Raw genomic sequence first — 21313 nt, forward strand, 5'->3', positions numbered from 1 at the left:
AGTCCTGCATCTGTATGATACAAATGTGTGTACAATTATACCGGGTGCCGTGTGAGAACAAGTTTTTAGAGAGTACTTGTCCATGGACAAGTACTCTCTACTCTTTCACTTGTCCAGAATTGACAAAAATTGGGGCCACTGGAATCTTCTTCTTCGTCATCGTATTTTTTACATTTTCCCACGGTTTTTACAACACCGCTAACGTAAGTGAGCGGTAAGATTTTACTGCATCACACATAGGGTTGGGTATCGTTTGGATTTTAACGATTCCGGTTCTACTTTTCGATTCCGGTTCTTTGAGAGGGTAAAAATAAGTCCCAGGACAAACTGGGAGAAAAATATATTTATGAAAACATTAAGTCAAATCTGTATTCCTATTTACAAATCATTTCATACTGTTTAATTTCTTACGGTTAATTGAAAGATCTACTTGTCCGATCTACTTGTCCGATATTGTAAATAACACGTCCCGGACGGTGGGACGTGTACTTTTTCGCACACTGGGTAATCACTCATCTGTTTACGTTATTACATTAACCACCACACCCCCGACCCAAAAGAAAGGACGTATTATTGGCTTCCCCTAATTTTTTTCCCACACCACGCTACTGTTTATTGTGTTGATGCCTGGTGGAGTATTCTTCATTGAAATATCGCACTTATCTTATGGCTCAGCGGTTCAAACAGACCGTCCATGGATGCAGTTTATTCGGTAAGTGAAATTCAAGCACTTTATTTCTTACTTGTCTTTTTATTCAGCTAACGAGCAAGACGAAGCTACATCTGTGCTAACGATGCTATCCGTAGCATACAAGTTCGAACATAATAGAGAAGTGTAAAACATTAACGGAGCGTCCACACAGCAGCGTGCGTTGGCGATGGGCGTGTCTGAAGCTTGGGGATTTTTTGCGAGCAACGCGACCAACAACCAATCACATCTCCCGCCCCCGACATACAAAGCAATAGCAATGTTAAAATGAAGTAAACTGAATATAAAATCCCCAAACAGGTGAAAACCTACCAGTTTCACCCACTGTCTCTGCCACCTCCCTCCATGCCTCGCTCCTCCGGTTTGTATCCCGGCAGATGAACAGAGACTGATCATACAGCACCGGGTGATTCACTACCGCTATAATGAATTTTCCCTCCATTTTTTGGAATATGAGGAAATGACCTGCGTAGTCTCTCCCAGCATACGCGCGGTTTGATTGGCCGCTAGCGCTTGTACTGGCAGATTTGCATAAACGGGATTTCATTGGCTGACGCTTCTGCCGAGGCGCCAAAATGCAGTTTTCACCCTATTCAAAGTGAATGGGCAGAAGCGTTGGAAGCTGTAACGGCCCGTCCACACTACAGCTTCGACAGCTTCAAAAACGGTTTTCAACGCGTCTGCCCATTCACTTTGAATGGGGTGATGTCACTTTTCGCCGAACTGCATTGTGGGAAGCAGAGCAGAGCTTTCCTGGCATTTCAGGCTGCAAAAGTTGAGCAATCTTCAACTTTTGAAGCTTCTGAAGCTTTCGGTGGAAGCGTCAGCCAATCAAATCATATGCCAGTACAAGCTCTAGCCAATCAAACCGCTGCTTGTGTGTCAGGGGCGGGAGATTCATGTGATTGGTCGAGCTTCAGACACGCCCAGCTCCAAGCTTTTTTTGAAGCTGTAGTGTGGATGGGCCGTAAGAAGGATTATACTGTAGAACAAAAGGCTTCTCGTGAGGTTGGTAAAATAAGATCATGCTTGTACATTAGTTAGTTTGCTAGTTAGGTAACTGTATGCATTGTTATTGTTAATTTAAAATAGCTAGTAGTGTGTGTGTTCAGTAGTGAATGTGAGAGTATTTCATTAGTGTGTGTGTGAGGCCAGATATTTTCAGTAGTGTGTGTGTGAGGTGCAACCGCAACCGCTGTGTCAACTCGTGACACACCACCTGTCTTGTCAATTCTCCGGCCGTAACTCCAAATAAACCACCAGTGTTTGCCGTCAAAGCTCCAGCTCTCCTCGTGTCTCTCTGAGTCCTGTTTCCAATTGCTTCAGAAGTTTCCCCCACAAGGACCACAGCAAAGACATTGTGATTTAAACTCTAATAAACTAATGAATTAAATAATCCTGGCATCATAACCGGTCCATCTAGCCCATGTGAAGGCAAAATAAACATCACATAAACCAGAAACAAGCACCGGCAAGTAATAAAAGCAACTAATCACATCGCATTACTGCAGGCAACAGAATTAGATTAGAAGCGGTGAATTAGCCAATCTCTGCAAATAAGGTCTAAAGCGGGGCATGTTTAGTTTGTTGGTGTCGAACACCCACCATATTGCCTATTAGAATACATTGATTTCGATTTCAAAAGCCAAAGAGTACTCGTGATTTAGGGTTCAAAACCAATTTCTGGGCAGACTGTTATTGAGAGTGTTCCCCCATCTCTTAGAAAAGCAGACTTATCTAAGTGTTCAGTGTTAGATTCATGTGTTAAATCTGCGCCTTGATGTGGTTAGACAAGAACAGCTGCTAAGAGCTCCCTTATGAATTGAATACTGGCCTGTGATTTAGGAGATCCACTTAACCATGCTGCGTGTGTGTGTGAGTTTGTGTGAGTTTATTTCTTCGTGTGTCTTTGCTCTGTGTGTGAGTCAAAACGCCGCCTTGTGTGAATGCTTAACACTAACTCCTTGTGTGCTCACCAATGATAAACTGATAAACAAATTGGGAGAAAAAGAACCCCCACTTTCTCCTCACCCTCCCACTTTGCCTCTCCCTCTGTGATGACAGTGCTGTCTGCTGGAGTGTGCTGCTGCTTGTCTCTTGGCACATTGTGTACCCATTAACAAGGCCCTGTGTGTAACAAGGCCCTGTGTGTAACCCCCCCCCCCCCGTACCTCTTCCTCATCTTCCTCGCCTCTCAGTCCTCACTTCAACCCTGGGTTAAGCTAAGTGCTCTGCGACAGCGCGCTCGCATGAGAGAGCATTACCCCCTCCCCGGATAAGAGAAAGGCAACAGGGTGGGACGATGGAAGCACAGGCTTTCTTTTTAGTGTTAAACATTGCTGGAATATTTAATTTGACAGAGTTTAGACTTCTTCCTGCTGGGAAAGTAATAGTTATAGTTTGGCAGTGGTGTTGTTATGTGTAGCATAGTATGGTGTATTTTACTCAAGTGACAGCGTCTTGCGTCAGAAATGGCTCTAGATCAAGGCACCCTGGGAGTTCTGCAGGATAAATGCATTCTTAAAGCTGCAATAGTCATGATTGTTATGTAGTGCGGTAAGTGCACACTTCTTCCATATACAGTCGGATTCAACTACGGTTGAACCTGCTGCACTGTGGTTGAACCTTTAATCATATTCAAATCCCATCATTTGAGTAAGAAAACACACAGTCATACTGCTTGATCTCTGGGAAATGTTTCAAATTCTTAAAATAGAAAAGAAGTTGTAGTATTCTAATTCTAGGGACACGAGCAAGAACAATGAATGAAACCATTGGTGCATACAATATGTCAAAGGAAGCAATACGAGTCAGACATTTGGTAGCTGGAAATTGTACATGTTCTGTGTAACATGGAGCAATACAAGTTATTGTACCATGTGTGGGTTATTACATTTCACCCATTGCCAGATTCAAATTTGAAAAAATATTCAGCTCGTGATCAGGAACTATGTAGCTGGTGGACTTTCTTTCACACTTTCACAGTGAGATTGCATTCAGCTAAATTGCAGTTTTTAGATTTTTTAGATTTAGATTTACTACCAGCTGCAAATTATAACATGTTTTAATGTGTTACCACTTTGCCCCTCCTCATGAAAATGATTACACAAATGTTTAGGGTCAATACAAGCTGGATATGAATTGGAAAACCTGGACCACTGCAATCAAATCATTAACAAAGAGTCTCTTAACTTTCCCTTTTATTTACAGTACACTTCGAACGCAAGCACAGACTAATTATGACATTGTTTTTCAAGATAAATTATTGCTTTACGTCCACCCAGTTTTTATATGTACAAAAGTGGTGGGTCACGAACAACTTAGATGTGTATATATAAGCTTCTGGTGCTTTTTTAAACACGTAAACAAGTAGCTGTAGGCTATCCGGTCCCGATAGAGAGAGAGAGAGGGGGGGGGGGGGGAGATATAAGGAAAACACAGACACTCTGTCAACAACTTACTGAAGTATGGTCAACTTCATTCATTTTCTTTCTGTTTTACTGATTTTAATCGCTATACGCTGCTCTCTGTCGTGTCCTACACTTTTCGCAGCACACGTACTTACAGCCAATCAGCTCTGAACTATGAGATTACGTTTTGTTGGGGTTGCCAGCACTTTGCCCCAATGGTGATTATTTTGTTGCAGTACTCTCTAACACAGGGGTGTCAAACTCAATTTCATCGCGGGCCACATCAGCATTATGGCTGCACTCAAAGGGCCGGTTGTAACTTTAAGACTATATAAAAATACATATATAAATATTTCATATATATAAAATAATGTATTATATTACATCATTGCCTCTGCATTGGATTATCATCGGATAGGTTAATAACTTCATAATTAACTACGTCTGAAAGCAGAAGTCTAGGGCAAAAGATTGCAAGTCTTTTCAGTGCGTATGTCCCAAAATGATTTAAAAAGAAAAGCCAAATTCTGGAGAAAAAAGAAATAGAAGTGACATTTTGAAATAAAAATCTAATTCTGAGAAAAAGGAATTCTGAGAAAAAAGTCATATTTGAGATGCATTGTGGGACATGTAGTTTATGGGCAACGTGCTTCTGTAGCATGTAACCGTATAATAAACATATTATATTCTTTGCAAGCTCTTGTGGGGCCACATAAAATGAAGTCGCGGGCCGAATGTGGCCCCCGGGCCTTGAGTTTGACACCCCTGCTCTAACATGTTTGACTTTCACATGATTGAAAATGGCCCAATATACACATAGATGATTGTAATAATATGGAATGGATTGGTGACCATGAACGATTATTATTTACCTTAACCTGGCAATATCATTCCCACCCTAGTGCAGCATGCATGCCTCCTCACATTGTGTACAAAAACACTTTTCAGTTGTTCACAGATAGAAACAAAACAACTCATATGGCATCGCGGATAGTGACGTTATCCACTGCAGATGTGCACAGAGTCAAATTGAGAGATTTGCGATGTTGGAATACAGTCAACTTGAAAGTGACTCAGGAGAGGCATATCATCTACACTGTTATCTGTGACAGGATTCAAAGGCAGCGATGATAGGGGACCCCAGGACATCATGGGGACTAAGTAGCTCTATCTGGCTTGGGCTGGATCAGCACATGGTCGTCGAGAGGCACTTTGATCACACACACAAACAAACTGCGGTAAGAAGGAGGAATGTGTGCTAGCTCTCTCCACTTGTGCAGTTCATTCTTAGCATCGAACAAATTGCTTTACAGAAGCACATAAACAGAGGCAGTTGTCCCTTTCTCTAGAATGTCATTTAGCAGTATAGAGTGAGCACAAAAGCCAATCATCCATGTTCAAGGAAAAAGGAAGAAAAGCAGTACTCGACAACAAAAGGGTCTTGAGCTTTCTGTTCTTTCAACATCCTCAACATCTTTTTAAACAAAAAGACACAGTCATGTCTTTGATCCGCTGTTTTGTGTACACCGAGATTCTCTTTGGTGCCGACGTCCCTCTCAGCGGGAGGAACTCGATTCCCATCGCATGCAAAACATTTTGTTTTCATACAGTACACAGCCAATCAGCGACGCAAAACACTCATTTCTGATCAAATCCAATGCTGTTCTGTTGCTTTTCAAGTCATGTTGTGTAGAGCGAAAGGAGGAGAGGAAGTGAGAAAGGAATTGAGGGTGACGTAAGCGGGGGTCTGGAGCTGGACCCAAACTTGTAATGACATTTGGACATGGTATGTGCCTTAGCCCGAGGCGCCACAAAGGGACTTATGTGTTGGGTATTTTTAAAAATGTATCATGGTATGACACAACTGGGACTTCATTTATTCTGCATGAGCCACACACAGGGAAGGATTTTATGGTTTACATGAAAAGTAGAGTGAGAAGGGGCCTGTTCTGGAGGTATCTCAAGTGGAGTTTGATGTCCGAGCAGCACGCTTTGCTGTGTTCCCGAGAAACATCGCCATCACCGAAAGACACACTCTCAGGTGTCTGGGTTTACTTACTGGCAGCGGTGTTAAGTAAGGACTCAAGGGCTGTACTTAAATACAATGTTGAGGTACTTTACTTGAGCATTTCAATTGTATATGTAATTAAGTCAGAGGTAAATGGACTACTTTTACTCCACTACATGTATTTAATACCTTTAGTTACTTCACAGATCTGGATGAATGATGTGAAATATAATCAAGTGTTAAATCAGACTTTAGTTCCACCTGGAGTAAATCCACAAGCTACCCTGCAGTATACAAAGTCGTTCAAACTAGCTGCACGTTCACCAGCTTTGAGAACACTTTCATGATCAATCATTATAAAACATATCATATATATTATTCTGAAATGCGCATAATGAGTGCTTTTACTTTTAGTACTTGATTATATTTGAATGCCAATACTTTTGTACTTCTATTTAACATTCTGAATGCAGGACTTTTACTTGTAACATATATTCCTCTGGTACTTCTGCTTTTACTTAAGTACAACATCTCAGTACTTCTTCTACCTCTGCTTACTGGATATATAAAAAATCTGAGGATAACAGACATACAGACAACAAGCTTTAGGCATAACAAAAGGGACTTACTTGTATCCGGTTTTTCAGGCATACAACGGGAAGCGAACAATTATTAAATGCTGATAACATAAATAAATCAGTGGGAAGAATTGGGGGAACATCTATCCCTGGCCTGGGGCAACAATAACAGCTATTTCTCTATTGTTACTGTCAACAAAAGAAAAGCTGAACAAGGAAATGTAAGTGGGAAATAAGAGGGTCTGAATCCACAAGCAGCTCGGCTGTGCAGTGGTACTTTGATCAAAATGCTAACATTAGCATGCTTTCAATGACAATGGTAACATGTTGATGTTTAGCAGGTACATTGCTAACCGTGTTCAACATCTTAGTTTAGCACGCTAATATCTGCTAATGAAATATAAATCAAATCAAGTTTTATTTATATCAGATTCAGATTCAACTTTATTGTCATTACATAGTAGGCTACATGTACTAGTGACGAAATGTAAGTTTAGGCATCTGACCAGAAGTGCAAAATCGCAGGAGTCTACATAATGAGAATAATTATACATGGCATTTTTTATTAATAGAATAATTATAAATAGGCTATAAACAGATGAATATATACACTGTAAACGGCATTGACAGTAAAATATATAATATATAGCACATTTATAAACGATTTTTGGTCGAGCCAAAGTGCTGTACATATAATAAAAATAGCCTACAGTAGAGACACTTTACAGCAAATACAAAGGCACAGATTGTTCAGAATATCAGTATGAGAAAAATTAAATATATATATACATTGTTTTGCAGGTATTTGGTCATTTTAAGGTATTTGGATAGTTAAAAAAATAATAATGCGAATATACCATGTTGCAATGAAAGAGCATATGCCATTACAAGCCTATCATTTTCAACCAGCATTGATCAAAGCACCGCTGCTTAGAATGAGATGTACGGAAGTACACAAAAGAAGCTTTGACTTGTGTCGCTCCTCCTCAGACTGCCTACGCAAAAGCCTGATAGTACAAGACTCAGTGGACTTAAATGATTGAAACTCATCTCCTGCTCTTTCACAAATGCTGAAGGAGTGAATGTTTCAACAGCCCTATAACAAAAGAGTTACAAGAGAATATAAAGTCCCAATCAGTCAAGTCAGTGCAGAAAGTTACAGACTGTAGCTATAGCCCTTGTTCTCAAAAAGCTAGATGTTCTCCAATGGTCATTTTGTTGCGATTCCTTCCATTGTGGTTATTCTGGTACAGTAATATCAGCCAGGCTTTCACTCATTAAAGTAGTATTCCTGTGCAGAACACGTGATCAGCTAGTATTACTCTGACATACAGTGAAAAAGACTCGGCATGATCCACTGCTGTGCCGTGATGAGTGCTCCAGCTCTGGACATCTCCAGGCTTCTTGGAGGTGAACGGTGGTGGGTGTCTCACAGAGAGCCATCTGTTATCATTATGGAGATCCTGAAGGGGTGAGTGGTGACTAAAGTGGGATTCTAATTGAATTGGGTGGAGAGGTAATCTTGTCAGAGTGCTGGGGTGGCTCAGCACCTGACTGCCAACTGCTCCCTCGCAGGCTTCTCTTTACCCACATGGTGAAATAATGCATGACAGAACAGTTACGGTAGATATAGTATGTACTGTATAGTGTATGATACAGTATGAGTTGCTATGGAGAGGAGATGCTTTGTGGTACGGTTTTGAAAAGGGCACCGATATTTCATGTCAGGCATCTAGCTAAGGGTGAAAGTATGCTATGAAGTAAGCACAATTGCAATATGTTGGGTCAGTCAAAATGTAGTATCTTTTTGGAACGTGACCTTCCCAAACAGTATTCAAAAAGATGATTTATTCTTAACCTGTTAAGCCCGAAGGTCCCCGCCGACGGGGACCCTGTTTTTTTTTCACAACACTGTGTCTCAGGGCATCTTAATATTTAAAAACCTATTAATGTGTTATACCAGATTAACGAGAAGAATCTCAGCTAACTGACAATACGAACCATTTTTACAGAAACAAAACACAAGTCTCACAAGAAGCGTTAGCATTAGCCCTTAGCTAAAACGGGCAGATGCTACTTCCGGTGCTAACTAGCAAAAACGATCTTTAAAACTTAATATTTTCTGCAGAAACTACATATCAACTGAAAGCTGATACTCCACAGATTATTTTTGTTATAAGTATCATCACTGTAGGACACAAACTCACTGAGCTAGCAGCCAGAACAGAGAAGAAGAAAAACAACAGTTTTCAAAACCAAATATTGCTAGTCTCGTGCAATTTTTTAATGTTGTCTTTCTTCACAAACACCATTTCCCAAACAATTAATGTGCTACTTAACAGAGGCTAGAAGAACAGGCCTGTTCAGACCTGATTTTAGGACTTTGACTTTCTACATGCTAGACTCTGGTGCACAGCCACATCATGTATTTCTTTACAGAGGATCTATTCAATTGGTCTTTCAAAAGTTGCCCATGTTACACATTAGTTCATATGAACACATCATAATGCTTAGGAAAACAGTTTGGGCATTTTAAATGTGTATGCAAATGCCAAACTAAATATTTTTACTGTCAAATAATTTTCATTGGCAACTCGTTGAAGTTTCTTTTCATTAAATGTTCATATTTGTTTTGCAACACCGTCTATGCTGGACCTGAATGTCAGCTCATTGTCACCCTAATTGAAAGCAGCAGTCAGAATTCCACACCCCCAAACACACATTCACACAATTATTACTTTTCATCATCCAGTATGAGATTTGAGAAAGCTTTCTCCTTAACGTCCCACAACTGTGTGTGGAAAATCGCTGACAATGGCCAAAATATTGTAATTACTGCAATAGTACAGTACTATACATTTATTTTAAGCAGTACATGGGATATTACATAATATGTCTAAGGAAAAGTTGTACCAAAACATTTTCATTGAAATCATTATGAACAATATTTGGTGATACTGGGACAACTTGTGACTGAATAGTGTAACATGAAATACAAAAATACTTGATGTTTAAGTACAAGATACATGAAACCTGTAGACCTGAGTGACAGCAAGATCGTAAGATTTGTATATTAGCTTCAGACATGACAAAAGGTCTCATCCACACTTGCTGCCATCAAACTTTGGTGAAACTTTTTTTGACAAATGACCCGATTGGCCCGGCTCCAGGTCTCCTCATTCATGTGTTCCGACTGGGAGCCGCTGAACCCACAATGCATTGTACTGATTGAATAGTGTAAGTCTTTCACAGAATGCAGCCGAGGCGAATGAAGCGGAGGTCTTCACCCTGAACTTTCTGCAATGACACCCTTTTCATTTCGTTTCTGTGAAATGACTTTCATAGCAATGGTTTCTATGGCGATGTCAAGCTGCGTGTGGAGAACAATGGTCAGTGGGTTGGCCAGATACATATAAAGGCCTGTTGATAAACCCTTCAGTTTAGAATCATGACCTGTTACCACTAATCATTATCTTCCTGTGTCTCCAGATCAAGCACCCGAAATGTCATGTGTCCCTTTTGTCCCTGCACTTTTTGTTTCAATAGCTGTTGTGAATAATTGCTAAACTATTTTCTGTTCCCATTTGGGAAATCAATGATTATCAAGAGCTTTGCTTTGTTTCTTTGGCTGATCTTGTATTTTTTTGTATTATTTTCTTTCTGATACTCTCATCTGTGATCAATGAACATAATGAAGAATTTACAGAAAAGTGTTGCACCTCTGAAAAGGCATGTGGACTTTTTTTAAATAGCAGGGATTTTAAATCCAGGTTTGATAGTGCTAAGGCTCATTAAATGCTGCACTGGTTTGATGTTCAAACAACATTACTTTGTGTAATTGTTCGAAAAGGTCCCCTTCTCTATGGAGATCTCCCGGTCCCATCAGCAATATAAACCAAGCACAAGCAATAATAGCAACCTTGTTATTCAGCCAAGCCTATCGTTGTCACACTCCATTGCTCATTATTCCCCTACTTTATTGGATCACTTCTGGGGAATGGATTCCACGGCTGACCACTCGGCACACTGGTTCCTCTCAGGGCAGATGTGCCTTAGACTCACCAACATCTATAAAAGATGACAGGTTGAATCACTGAGGTGTAGTTCTGCTGCCCTAAGCAATCCTCCGACCACCGCTAATTAATGGGAGCATTTAGAGCTGAGAATAATACCACAATCTTCACGAGGGAGAGTACCAGCAGGGGTCCATGGCACTTAAAAATGAAGCCTGGGTGAGGTGGAATATTCTGATTGGGATCCTTGAAGCCCTCAAGGACTGCAGCAGGTTTTTTTTATTTATTTGAAGAGAAAGCCTGGCGTTATTTCACAGTGAAAGGCAGCTATTTTCCTCACACGGTAATTTGACATTGAGTGAAAATGCACTGGGAAGGGATTATGGTGATTTAAAACCTCTCCTGCCCCTGCGCTTCCTCCCAGTGATTTTTTTAGAGGCGGACTGGAACATAATGAAGACAGTCCATCAGTCTATCCCCCTATTCATTTGAGGTTGTAACACAGTAGCTGCGATTGGGCCGGTGGGCCTGTGAATGCATGCATCCATTTCTTTGTGTCTGTGTAGGTGTGAAGCTGCGTGTGTGTCGCTCTCCAGCCCACTGCAGCTTTTCTTTGTATAAATGCATGCGTGTCTATAAATGTGTGCATCACCTCCCTTCACTTCTTGTCTGGACGACCACATGCAGGCAATCGGCTGTAACGTCAGGCTTCAGAAGGAGCAGGGAGAAGCAGACCCACACCACAGCTCAGATGAGAGGCAAAACATATTTCCTCCTAAAAATAACACAAAAGCCACCTGTGTGTGATTATCTCCACACTTTTCCACTCACTTTTCGGCTTCCTTTCAAGCCTCCCCCTGTGTTCTTAATGCATTACTGCCCTCACTCTGAAAGTGGGCATTTATTTTGCAGCAGAAAGAAATCACAGAGCGGGAGAACTCACAGGGAACTATCCCCTCCAGTGCTTCTGAAACACTGAAATAACCAGCTGCAGGGCGACAGTGTTTACAGGGAGCACACACTGCAGAGGACACTGATCATCATTACAATCCCAATGAATCATTTTACCTTGAAAACAAAACACTTCAGATCGCCCTTTTTGATTTACACCAACGCCTTCTCACATATCAAAAAGCAACTCTTTACTTTAACATGCCTGACTTACCATTTCCCTTTTTACTGAAGTCATACATTTAAGGCAGCACATCAAACACAAGCGTCTGCTTCAGTAAGTCTGCTCACCTTGTAAATAACAAGCGTTGAAGCTGGCTGCTTCTAGTCATTTGTCAATACACTCGTAAAAAATCGCACAAAGTCACACAATGCAAGGCACTTTCTTCTTTTTGGATGAATTCTGCCTGTCAACCAGATGAGAACCAAGCCGGTCTGCATGCAGCTCTCTGTGGTTCTATATAAAGCAGGGGTAGCCAAGAGAGATAGCCCTGTGGCATAAATGGATTGCTAGGGACATATGTTGGCACCGCTGTATTTCACTCTGTGTGAAATCTCCCCTATGGGGCACACAGGGTCGAAGAGAGAGGATGAGGAATGAGCATCACAGCAAGGAGGTGGTTGTGTACATGCACCTGAGTGTATAAATGCATAGTGTGAATGTGTATGTATGCGGGGTATGCAAATGCACGGCCTTGTAAAACTCCTCAGCTGTGTGCTGCTGTTTCTTTGTGAGCAAGTGTGATACGCAGAGAGCAGACCTTGATGATAAGCGAGTTATCTTACCATGCTGAGTGGGCCATTTAAAAGACAGCCATCTTTTTTGTTGCTGCGTTCCATGGAGAGAAGTATGATGGAGAGGGAAGGGCGGACAGGGAGGATGCAGAAGTGTGTGTGTGTGTGTGTGTGTGTGTGTGTGTGTGTGTGTGTGTGTGTGTGTGTGTGTGTGTGTGTGTGTGTGTGTGTGTGTGTGTGTGTGTGTGTGTGTGTGTGTGTGTGTGTGTGTGTGTGTGTGTGTGTGTGTGTGTGTGTGTGTAGGCGAGAAAGAGAGAACATAAACAGCCAGTGGGGAAAGAGCACCACTAGAATATTTCACGCTTTTTTATACCACACACATATTCATACATGACTCATGCTCACAAGGAGCCGCAAAAACATGCAAGTGACATACAAGCATGTTTTCATATCCACACACATTAAGACAAACATGGATGTAAATCACACATCCCATTCACCCACACACTTCATTTACATCATGTATGTAATTATCTCTTAATCATATGCAGAAAAGTGTTTGTTCACGAGACAATTGTATTTACTCATGCCGGTATTGGCTTTGCGTATATAATGACATCGTAAGACACTTCTCCAGAGGTGTTATTATATATTGCAGTGATACGCGGGTGTTTTAGTATTTCTTTCACTCTGCAACTGCCCTGACTTATTTATGTATTTACACAGCGCTTATTAACTCCCATCCCTCAGCAGGTAAACTAGCAGATCTACATAGATTGTGTCTCTGCTCAGTGGTTCTGTGACTTGTAAGCACACTGCAGAGGTCATTACACGCGCTAATCACATGTGTTCATCATGTGTGCCACTTAGAAACCAAGAGGGTATGGGGAGTGATTTAAGAGGGGGTGGAGTCAGGCAAAAGCTGAATTCAGGACACATGGAAATGAGCTGTATGGATATTTTAGCCCTGCAAATATACAAGAGTGTTAATGAAAATTGATACATTTCAAACAATTTCACTATGTTCTTTAGTCACTGACAGCGAACTTCTTTGCAAACTGATCAACTTAAAATAATAACTCATATCTCTTTCATTTCAAAGTATTGTTCTAAGAATTAAATATGTTGGCTATGCCGCTTGACATATCCTATAAATAAACATTTTATTAAAATGTATTAAATGATATTAAATGTAATCAAAAATACTTAGGACTACAGGCAAAAGGCAAACTATTGAATATGTATATGACAATCTAGTTTAAGTTATGTTTCACTGATATATTGTATTACTATAACATGTACAAATGTTCTCTATGGAAATGGTAACATTACATTGAAAAGGCTAAAAACATTATTTAATATACAAATTCTGTATAATGGCTTGATGAAAAAAATCTGCTGAAGATCAGTGTAGTGGCTATTTGTCAACAACACCAATGTTTCAAAAGGCCACTGAGGCACCAGTTAGCAGATCTTACGCAGATCAGGAGCCGGTAATTAATCCATTGTCCAGACAAGGCATCGACGTTTTCGTGGTATTTATTAGTTTCCCCTTGCGAGAACAATACAGCAAAAGATGTTTAAATGTTTGCTGAAACTCAGCCCTGACACTGGTAAAAAACCACATACCTTCCCGGTGCCCACTGACTGCTGCTCTGCCCTGATTGCCTTAAATAAACGCAGCTGTGTGCCCAAATTGACCGATCACCTTCAAAATAAAAGCATTTTAGCTGGAACACAACTTAACTTAAATAATATGGCTGTAAATCAATTAATTTTACAAAACAAAAAATAACAAATAAATACATTAAATAAATGTGAAGAATACTGAATAGCTTCCACATTCCGGCCCCTAATTGTGAGAATCACTTACCCTTATGTAAAACATATAAGGTAGCTATTCTCTCTATCCATGAGCCATAGTGTCTTCTGTGTCACCTTCTCTGTAGCCACTGAAAGATAAACAGATGGTAAGAAGACAGGATAGGAAGAGAAAATAGATAGAATTGTCCATGATCTTATTCTGTGGCCTCCACCAGCAGGCAGATCTTCGTCACAGGTCTCTCCAAGACGCTGGTTTTGGTTTGGATGCACACAGAGCAGACCAATCCTTTGGAGTCAGACTTGGTTCCTTTTTCTTTTGACTCAGAAGCAACAGAAGTCTTTTAAGTTCAAGGAACCAGGCAACAGACGTTTTAAGCTTCTTCCAAGATGAGAAGTAGTTGATGAGATGGTCTGTTGGATTTTCTGAATCCCACATACTTCCACTGGTCAACGTGTAGCTTCTCTGATCACAGTGACTCGGTTGGCAACAAACGTATGAAAACGTCAGGTTTCATTGGAGATGTATTTGATGACAGTCGTGCCATCGGTCCAAAACACTGACTTCTCCAGTTGCCAAGTTCCCTTTGAAGCATTCCATCCATTCTGACAGCGAGGACTGCCGCTGTGAGCTCCAAACGAGGATGTGCTTCAGAGGTGCAACTCTGGCCTTTCCAACAAGAAATGAAACATGCACCTTATTGCCACCTTCCAGTCTCAGGTACGACACTGTACCATAACCAGCTTCACTGGCATCAGAACAATTATGAATTTGTGCTTTCACAGATGTTTTAAAGTTCAGGGTTTTGATACAGCGTTCCACCTTGAATACACTCATCCTTTGGAGGTCGCTCAGCCAATCAGACCACTGTTTGGAGAAGGAGGGGGAAATGTGTTCATCCCGCTTCAGGTTTTGCCGGCAAAGCTCCTGCAACAGTAACTTGGCTGGCATTGTAAAAGGAGCCACAAATCCTATAGGGTCATACAGAGAGCTGACCACCGACAAGATACCTCTCGTGGTCTGTGGGCGTGGCTGTAATGAAGTCCTAAAGCTGAACTGGTCGGACTCCACGCACCATTGCAGTCCATGTGCTCTTTCCATAGGCAGGTGATCTGTGTCCAAATCCAGCTCTCTCATCTCTGTTGCTCTGATGTCCCCTGGGATTGACGTCAAGACACAACGGCTGGTTGTCACCCATTTTTGGAGGTTGAATCCTCCCTGACTACAGAGCAGAGTCAAATCCTTTACAAGCTTAATTGCATCTCCCTCCGAGGCTGTAGACTTCAGGCAGTCGTCTACATAAAAGTTGTGATTGACTGTTTTGATCACTTCAGGAGGGAAGTGAGCTGCTTTGTCCTCTGCAGTTCGCCTCAAGGCGTAATGGGCGCAGCTGGGGGACGAAACATCTCCAAACAAGTGTACCCTCATTCGATATTCTGCTGGTTCCTGGTCAGTGTTGCCCTGAGGCCACCAAAGAAAGCGAAGAAAGTTCACATGTTTATCAGGCACCCGCACCTGATGAAAAATGGCCTGGATGTCAGCCATGACGGCGACAGGCTCCTTTCTGAAGCGAATGAGGACCCCCATAAGAGTGTTGGTGAGATCGGGGCCCTGCAAGAGCTGACAGTTCAGAGATGTTCCTTTGTATGAGGCTCCACAGTCATATACAACCCTCAGCTTTCCTTTGGTGGGGTGATGTACTCCATGGTGGGGAATGTACCACACTTTTCCCTCATCTTGTTCCAGCTGTTCAATGGGTACAACTTCAGCATAACCTTGAACCAGCATATCATTGATGAATGAGGTGTACTCCTCTTTAAACTTGATGTTCTTTTCAAATGTCCTCTTCAGGTCTTGAAGTCGCTGCTCTGCAACACAGCGGTTATTTGGCAACACCGGTTCCTCTTCTCTGAAAGGTAAGTCAATGTAATAATGTCAATTTTTCAGTTCTGTAGTACTTCTCATTATATTCATGAATTGAATGTCCTCTCTTGACATTTCCAATTGCCCCTCTGATGTTTTTTCATTAAAATCATGGTGCTTAATGAGCATCTCTTCCAGATGTTCCACAGATATGCGGTTTGTTGTGACAACAGAGCAGCCAGTCTTACTGTAACTCTGCCGTTACTTCCACTCCTAAGTGGTCCATTAATGACCCAGCCGACTCTTGTTCTGACTGCGTTGGCTTTCATCTTGGCTGTTGATCAGCTCCCATGGTTCCATCCCTTTTGCTGCATCAGTTCCGATGAGCAAATCCACATCTGCATTCAAGTCGTGCAGCTTTATGTTACTCAAGTAAGGCCATTTTTCCACATCATCCTGTCATGGAATGTTCACACATGACACTGGCATAACTCTTTGGGTTAAGACATTGGGCAATTCAATAAAATCATCCGTATCCATGCCATTGGTACTCACAATTTTCTTTTGCCCCATTGTTCGCAATAGAATACTGGCTGGCTTTCCACTTAGCCCCAATCTCTTTCCAAGGCTATAAGTGCAGAAGGTACCGGAACTCGCCGGATCCAAAAATGCATAGGTCTGTACAACTCTGTCACTCATTTGGCTTTTCACTTGAACTGCAACAATCGAAAACACAGCATTGCACTCATCTCCGGCCCCTCCCTATATGGCCACATGTTTGAGACTGACCAGATGTTACACTCAGAGTGCTCACAGGTTCTTGTGCTTCATTAAAGGGTGTACTTATACCCTTCTGCTCAATGTGAAGGACAGAAGGATGCTTTTGCTGACACACACTGCAATCCAATCGACTCCTGCTGTCTTTGCTTACAGTATGTGTCCCCGTTTCAAGCAACCAAAACAAATTCCATGCTCCTTTATGAAATGTATCTTGTCCTTTTGTGTCTTTAACTTAAACTGTGAGCATGTTTCACGTGAGTGGCTGGTTTGCAGAAAAGGACTTGATCTTATTATCCATGTAGCCTTTGTTTCTTTCTTTCATTGCAGTGACACCGGTGGCAAAGGTGCCCTGTTTCCGATGCCTTGGTTTACTGACAGTGGGGGGTTTGTTGCAGCTGGTACATTTTGAGTCCTGAATATTTCCAACCACTGGGTCAGAGGCAATTCTAACTTGTTTTTCAACAAAGTTCACAAGGTCAATGAATAGTGCTCTGCAACCACGTCTCTCCTGCAAATCACATGCATGGCTCCTCCACTTCTCCCTCACCTTGTAAGGAAGCTTCATCGTGATGTTTCTGAGGTTTGATGTCCAACTCATTCATGTGCATGATTCGCTGTGTTACATTTGAGCATTCCCGTGAGAACAGAGAAAAGGATTTCAGTGATTTGACATCTTCTGCTTTAACCAGAGGCCAGCTATCAATGTTGTCCATATAAGCAGAAGCCATTTTGTATTCATTTCCAAAATGTTCAGCAAGCAGGGATTTGGCTCTTTGGTATCCTTGAACAGAGGGTAGGTGCTGACAACTTTTCTCCAGGTCTCTTGGTTGCCCATGGTGAACTGCTCCAAGAAATTTAAACAATCACTTGCATTATCAGTTTTAACCTCAACACAATTTGATGAAAGAATGATACCGAAGAGGATCACCATCACATGTGGGTATATTTCTCACTGGTAGGGAGGATGCTACATTTTGCTGTACTAACGTTGTAGTGATGTCAGTTTGGCGTTGCATGATATTCACAATGTCCTTTTGGGTGTCATTATTGCATGTCGTATTCAAGGAGGATGCTCGTCCTGTCTGTTGAGCATCCTGAACCACCTGTGTTGGTGCTTGAGTGTATAGTGGCCTGATGTCCGTCTGTAACACTGCTATTTGTTTAGGCCTGACAGTTTGTGATGTGTCTTTAAACCTGATGGTCTGTGAGGTTTCCTTTGGTCTTACAGTGACAGCCCGGGCATTAGGGTGAAATTCAGTTTGCATGTTATTTTTGTCATTTCTCTGTGGGACCAATTGATTAGCCTGAGGATTGAGTTGCCTTGTCCTCTGAGCCTTGTTCCTTTCCAGATAAGAGTTCATTCCATCCCTTTTGAAGCTGCATGTTGAGCTAGGTTCCAGAACATTGATTTTGGCATTAGTTGCAGCTAGCTCGGTCTCCAGAGCAAACTGTTCCTTTTCTTTTCTTAGTTCCTCCTCTTCTTTTCTTAGTTCCTCCTTTCCTTTTCTTAGTTCCTCCTCCTTTGCTTCCAACTGATGTTTCCTTTTTAAAGCCTTCATGCGCTCCACAATTGCTGCTTTATCAGCCTCTGCACAAATGAGCTAGCACAGACTTCACATTGTCAGTAGATTTCATCCAGACACAATGTTCATTGGTTCAATGTATTTCTTGGCCTGCTTGATTTTTGCCGATCTCTTTTCTTGGCACATTTCTATGTAAAACGCCTTTTGGGGTAAACTTGAGGTTTTACAGAGGGCTCGGGCGGAGCAACATTCTCCACACTTGAAACGTTTGAATCAACCACAGGCATTGTCTCGTTTGTCTCAACCAGCTGCTCCATATTGTCTGATTGAGTTCACACAGGCAATTATATTGACACTTCACGTCGGAGATTTATGAATAAATGTCTTTTCAAGTCCAACAACTCCCAATATTCATCAACATGTAGCGAAACAGTAATTCAGTCACTCCAAATAAGTTTGCTTTTTTCCAATAAAGCTGACAGATTATCCTTCACATACCAATGTTATGTTGTTGTGGAGTAGGTTTGTGCGGCGTCCATTTAAGCCGTGGGTGGTCCTCTGTTCTCCGATCGTGTCCATAACAGGCAATTCAAAGTTTGACAAAGTCATGAAATGTCTCAGATCTCCAGATCAAACGCTGATGCGCCGGCGTCCATGCTCCTTTGTCCCCTGATCAGCACGATCATCTCAGCCTGAGCGCGGTGGTGTGCAGTCCAAACGTCCATGCAGTGCAAAAAAAATAAAAGTGTCCTCTTCAAATAAGGAAGGTTTTTTACTTTATGTCGTGGCTATTTGTCAACAACACCAAAGTTTCAAAAGGCCACTGAGGCAACAGTTAGCAGATCTTACGCAGATCAGGAGCCGGTAATTAATCCATTGTCCAGACAAGGCATCAATGTTTTCGTGGTATTTATTAGTTTCCCCTTGCGGGAACAATACAGCAAAAGATGTTTAAATGTTTGCTGAAACTCAGCCCTGACATTGGTAAAAAACCACATACCTTCCCGGTGCCCACTGACTGCTGCTCTGCCCTGATTGCCTTAAATAAACCCAGCTGTGTGCCCAAATTGACCCATCACCTTCAAAATAAAAGCATTTTAGCTGGAACACAACTTAACTTAAATAATATGGCTGTAAATCAATTAATTTTACAAAAAATAAATAAATACATTAAATAAATGTGAAAAATACTGAATAGCTTCCACAATCAGCATGATAATGTCCCTAGACAGCAATGTATTGAAAAGAAAAAGTGCAAAGTGGTAAAATCTCTCAAAATAACAGAAGTTGGGTCTGCTGCTCGGGAGATGATCCAATTACAAAAAAACGTCGTGGCACAGCGAAGCGCAGAGAGGACATATGGAAGGCAAGGCGTAGACTTCTCTTTTGGACAAAATACTTTCCTCTGGAGCAACTGGCATCATGATGTGGAAGACAAGGTAGCGTCAGGACACGGGGGGGGTGTAAGTGTGGGGTGAGAGGAGGAGAGAGGGAGTTGCATTTCAAATCCACACAAGAAAGCGTTAAGTGAAGGAGATGTAGTGAGGGAAGGTAACGAGATGTTGGTATCAATGCACACGGAGGTGATCCTTTTCACACCTTTTCTCTTGCTTTCACGGTTTTTTCATTTTTAAAACACCACCCAATCAGCTATCACTTCCACAATTCCTCCCGCCGAGGAGCCATTTAAAGGGCGAGCAGGTGTGAGGTGTGATGTAACCACACAGACAACATTTAGATGACTTCTCTCAATAACTAATCAGTCTGTAGGCCGGCTGACAAGCACTACTGTGTGGTAACAGTTTACAGAAGAATGAACTATTAGTAGCTGACCATCAATATGTACGTCTCCAGCCCCTGGGTGTCAGTCAATGCATTGCAGCTGACTCAGATGGACTAGTTCCGAAAATGACGGGTGGAAGGTTTTTCTCTCGCGGTTATCATTTCCATTTCATAAAAGAACGCAGGTGATAAAGGACGCTTTGTGAAATACCCTCCGAAGGTCCGGTTCAGCATAATGAAGCAGACATCAATGGGAAAGGACTCACATTCATTCCTCATTGGCCTTGTGAGTGTGCAAAGCATGCATTTTACTGTGCAGGAATGCTAATTATAGACAGAATATAGAGGGAATCCTCATATATGCTATTACAGTAATCCTGCCTTTGTGCTCAGCATCTGGTGTAAGTCACTAAAGCTGGTTATGATCACAATCAATCTGTGCTAGCTTGTGAAAAAACAAAAGCATTGATAACACATTTTTAAATGAGAAGAACATAAAAAACACCTTCTTAGTGCCATGACAAGAATATGTCCCCATTGTTTCCCATGATGCTGATCACGTCTATATAATTGCCTATTATCATTTTCTTTATGATATGCTACTTCTTTCTCCAGTTTCAAACAGTGAAAACGCAATCAGGGTATGTGATTCTCTCTTTGGATAAGTGACAGTATGCATGTTTTGGTGTGTAAAGCAGATGGTCGGAGTCATCACTTGTCTGATAGGACCGTTTCAGAAGAGGCAACCAGGCGAGCTAGACATATGGAACTTTATGTTTAAGTCATTAAAAAGACTTTCATTAACAATGTGTTGATGAATTGGAAAATAGTTTTTTTAAATGTCCTGACTGATCGGGTCTGGGATTACATTTTAACCTGCAAAACGAACTGCATTCCCGTCAACCTCACAGTCACTGTGCATTCTGGGATAATGAGCTACTGCTGGCATGCGTTACATGACATGTCACTTGTTAGACGCTTTACCCAAAGCCACTTGCCCAAGGACACAGCGGCATGCTGAATGCAGCAGGATTGTAACCAGTGCCCCTGATTCAAAGATCAGCACACTGAGCCTCAGTGCTAAATATTAAACTGAAAGAATGAATCAGAATCAAGTTTATTGCCAGGTAGGTTGACAG

This window comes from Pseudochaenichthys georgianus, chromosome 18 (genome assembly GCF_902827115.2).
Source record: "Pseudochaenichthys georgianus chromosome 18, fPseGeo1.2, whole genome shotgun sequence".
Taxonomy (NCBI): domain Eukaryota; kingdom Metazoa; phylum Chordata; class Actinopteri; order Perciformes; family Channichthyidae; genus Pseudochaenichthys; species Pseudochaenichthys georgianus.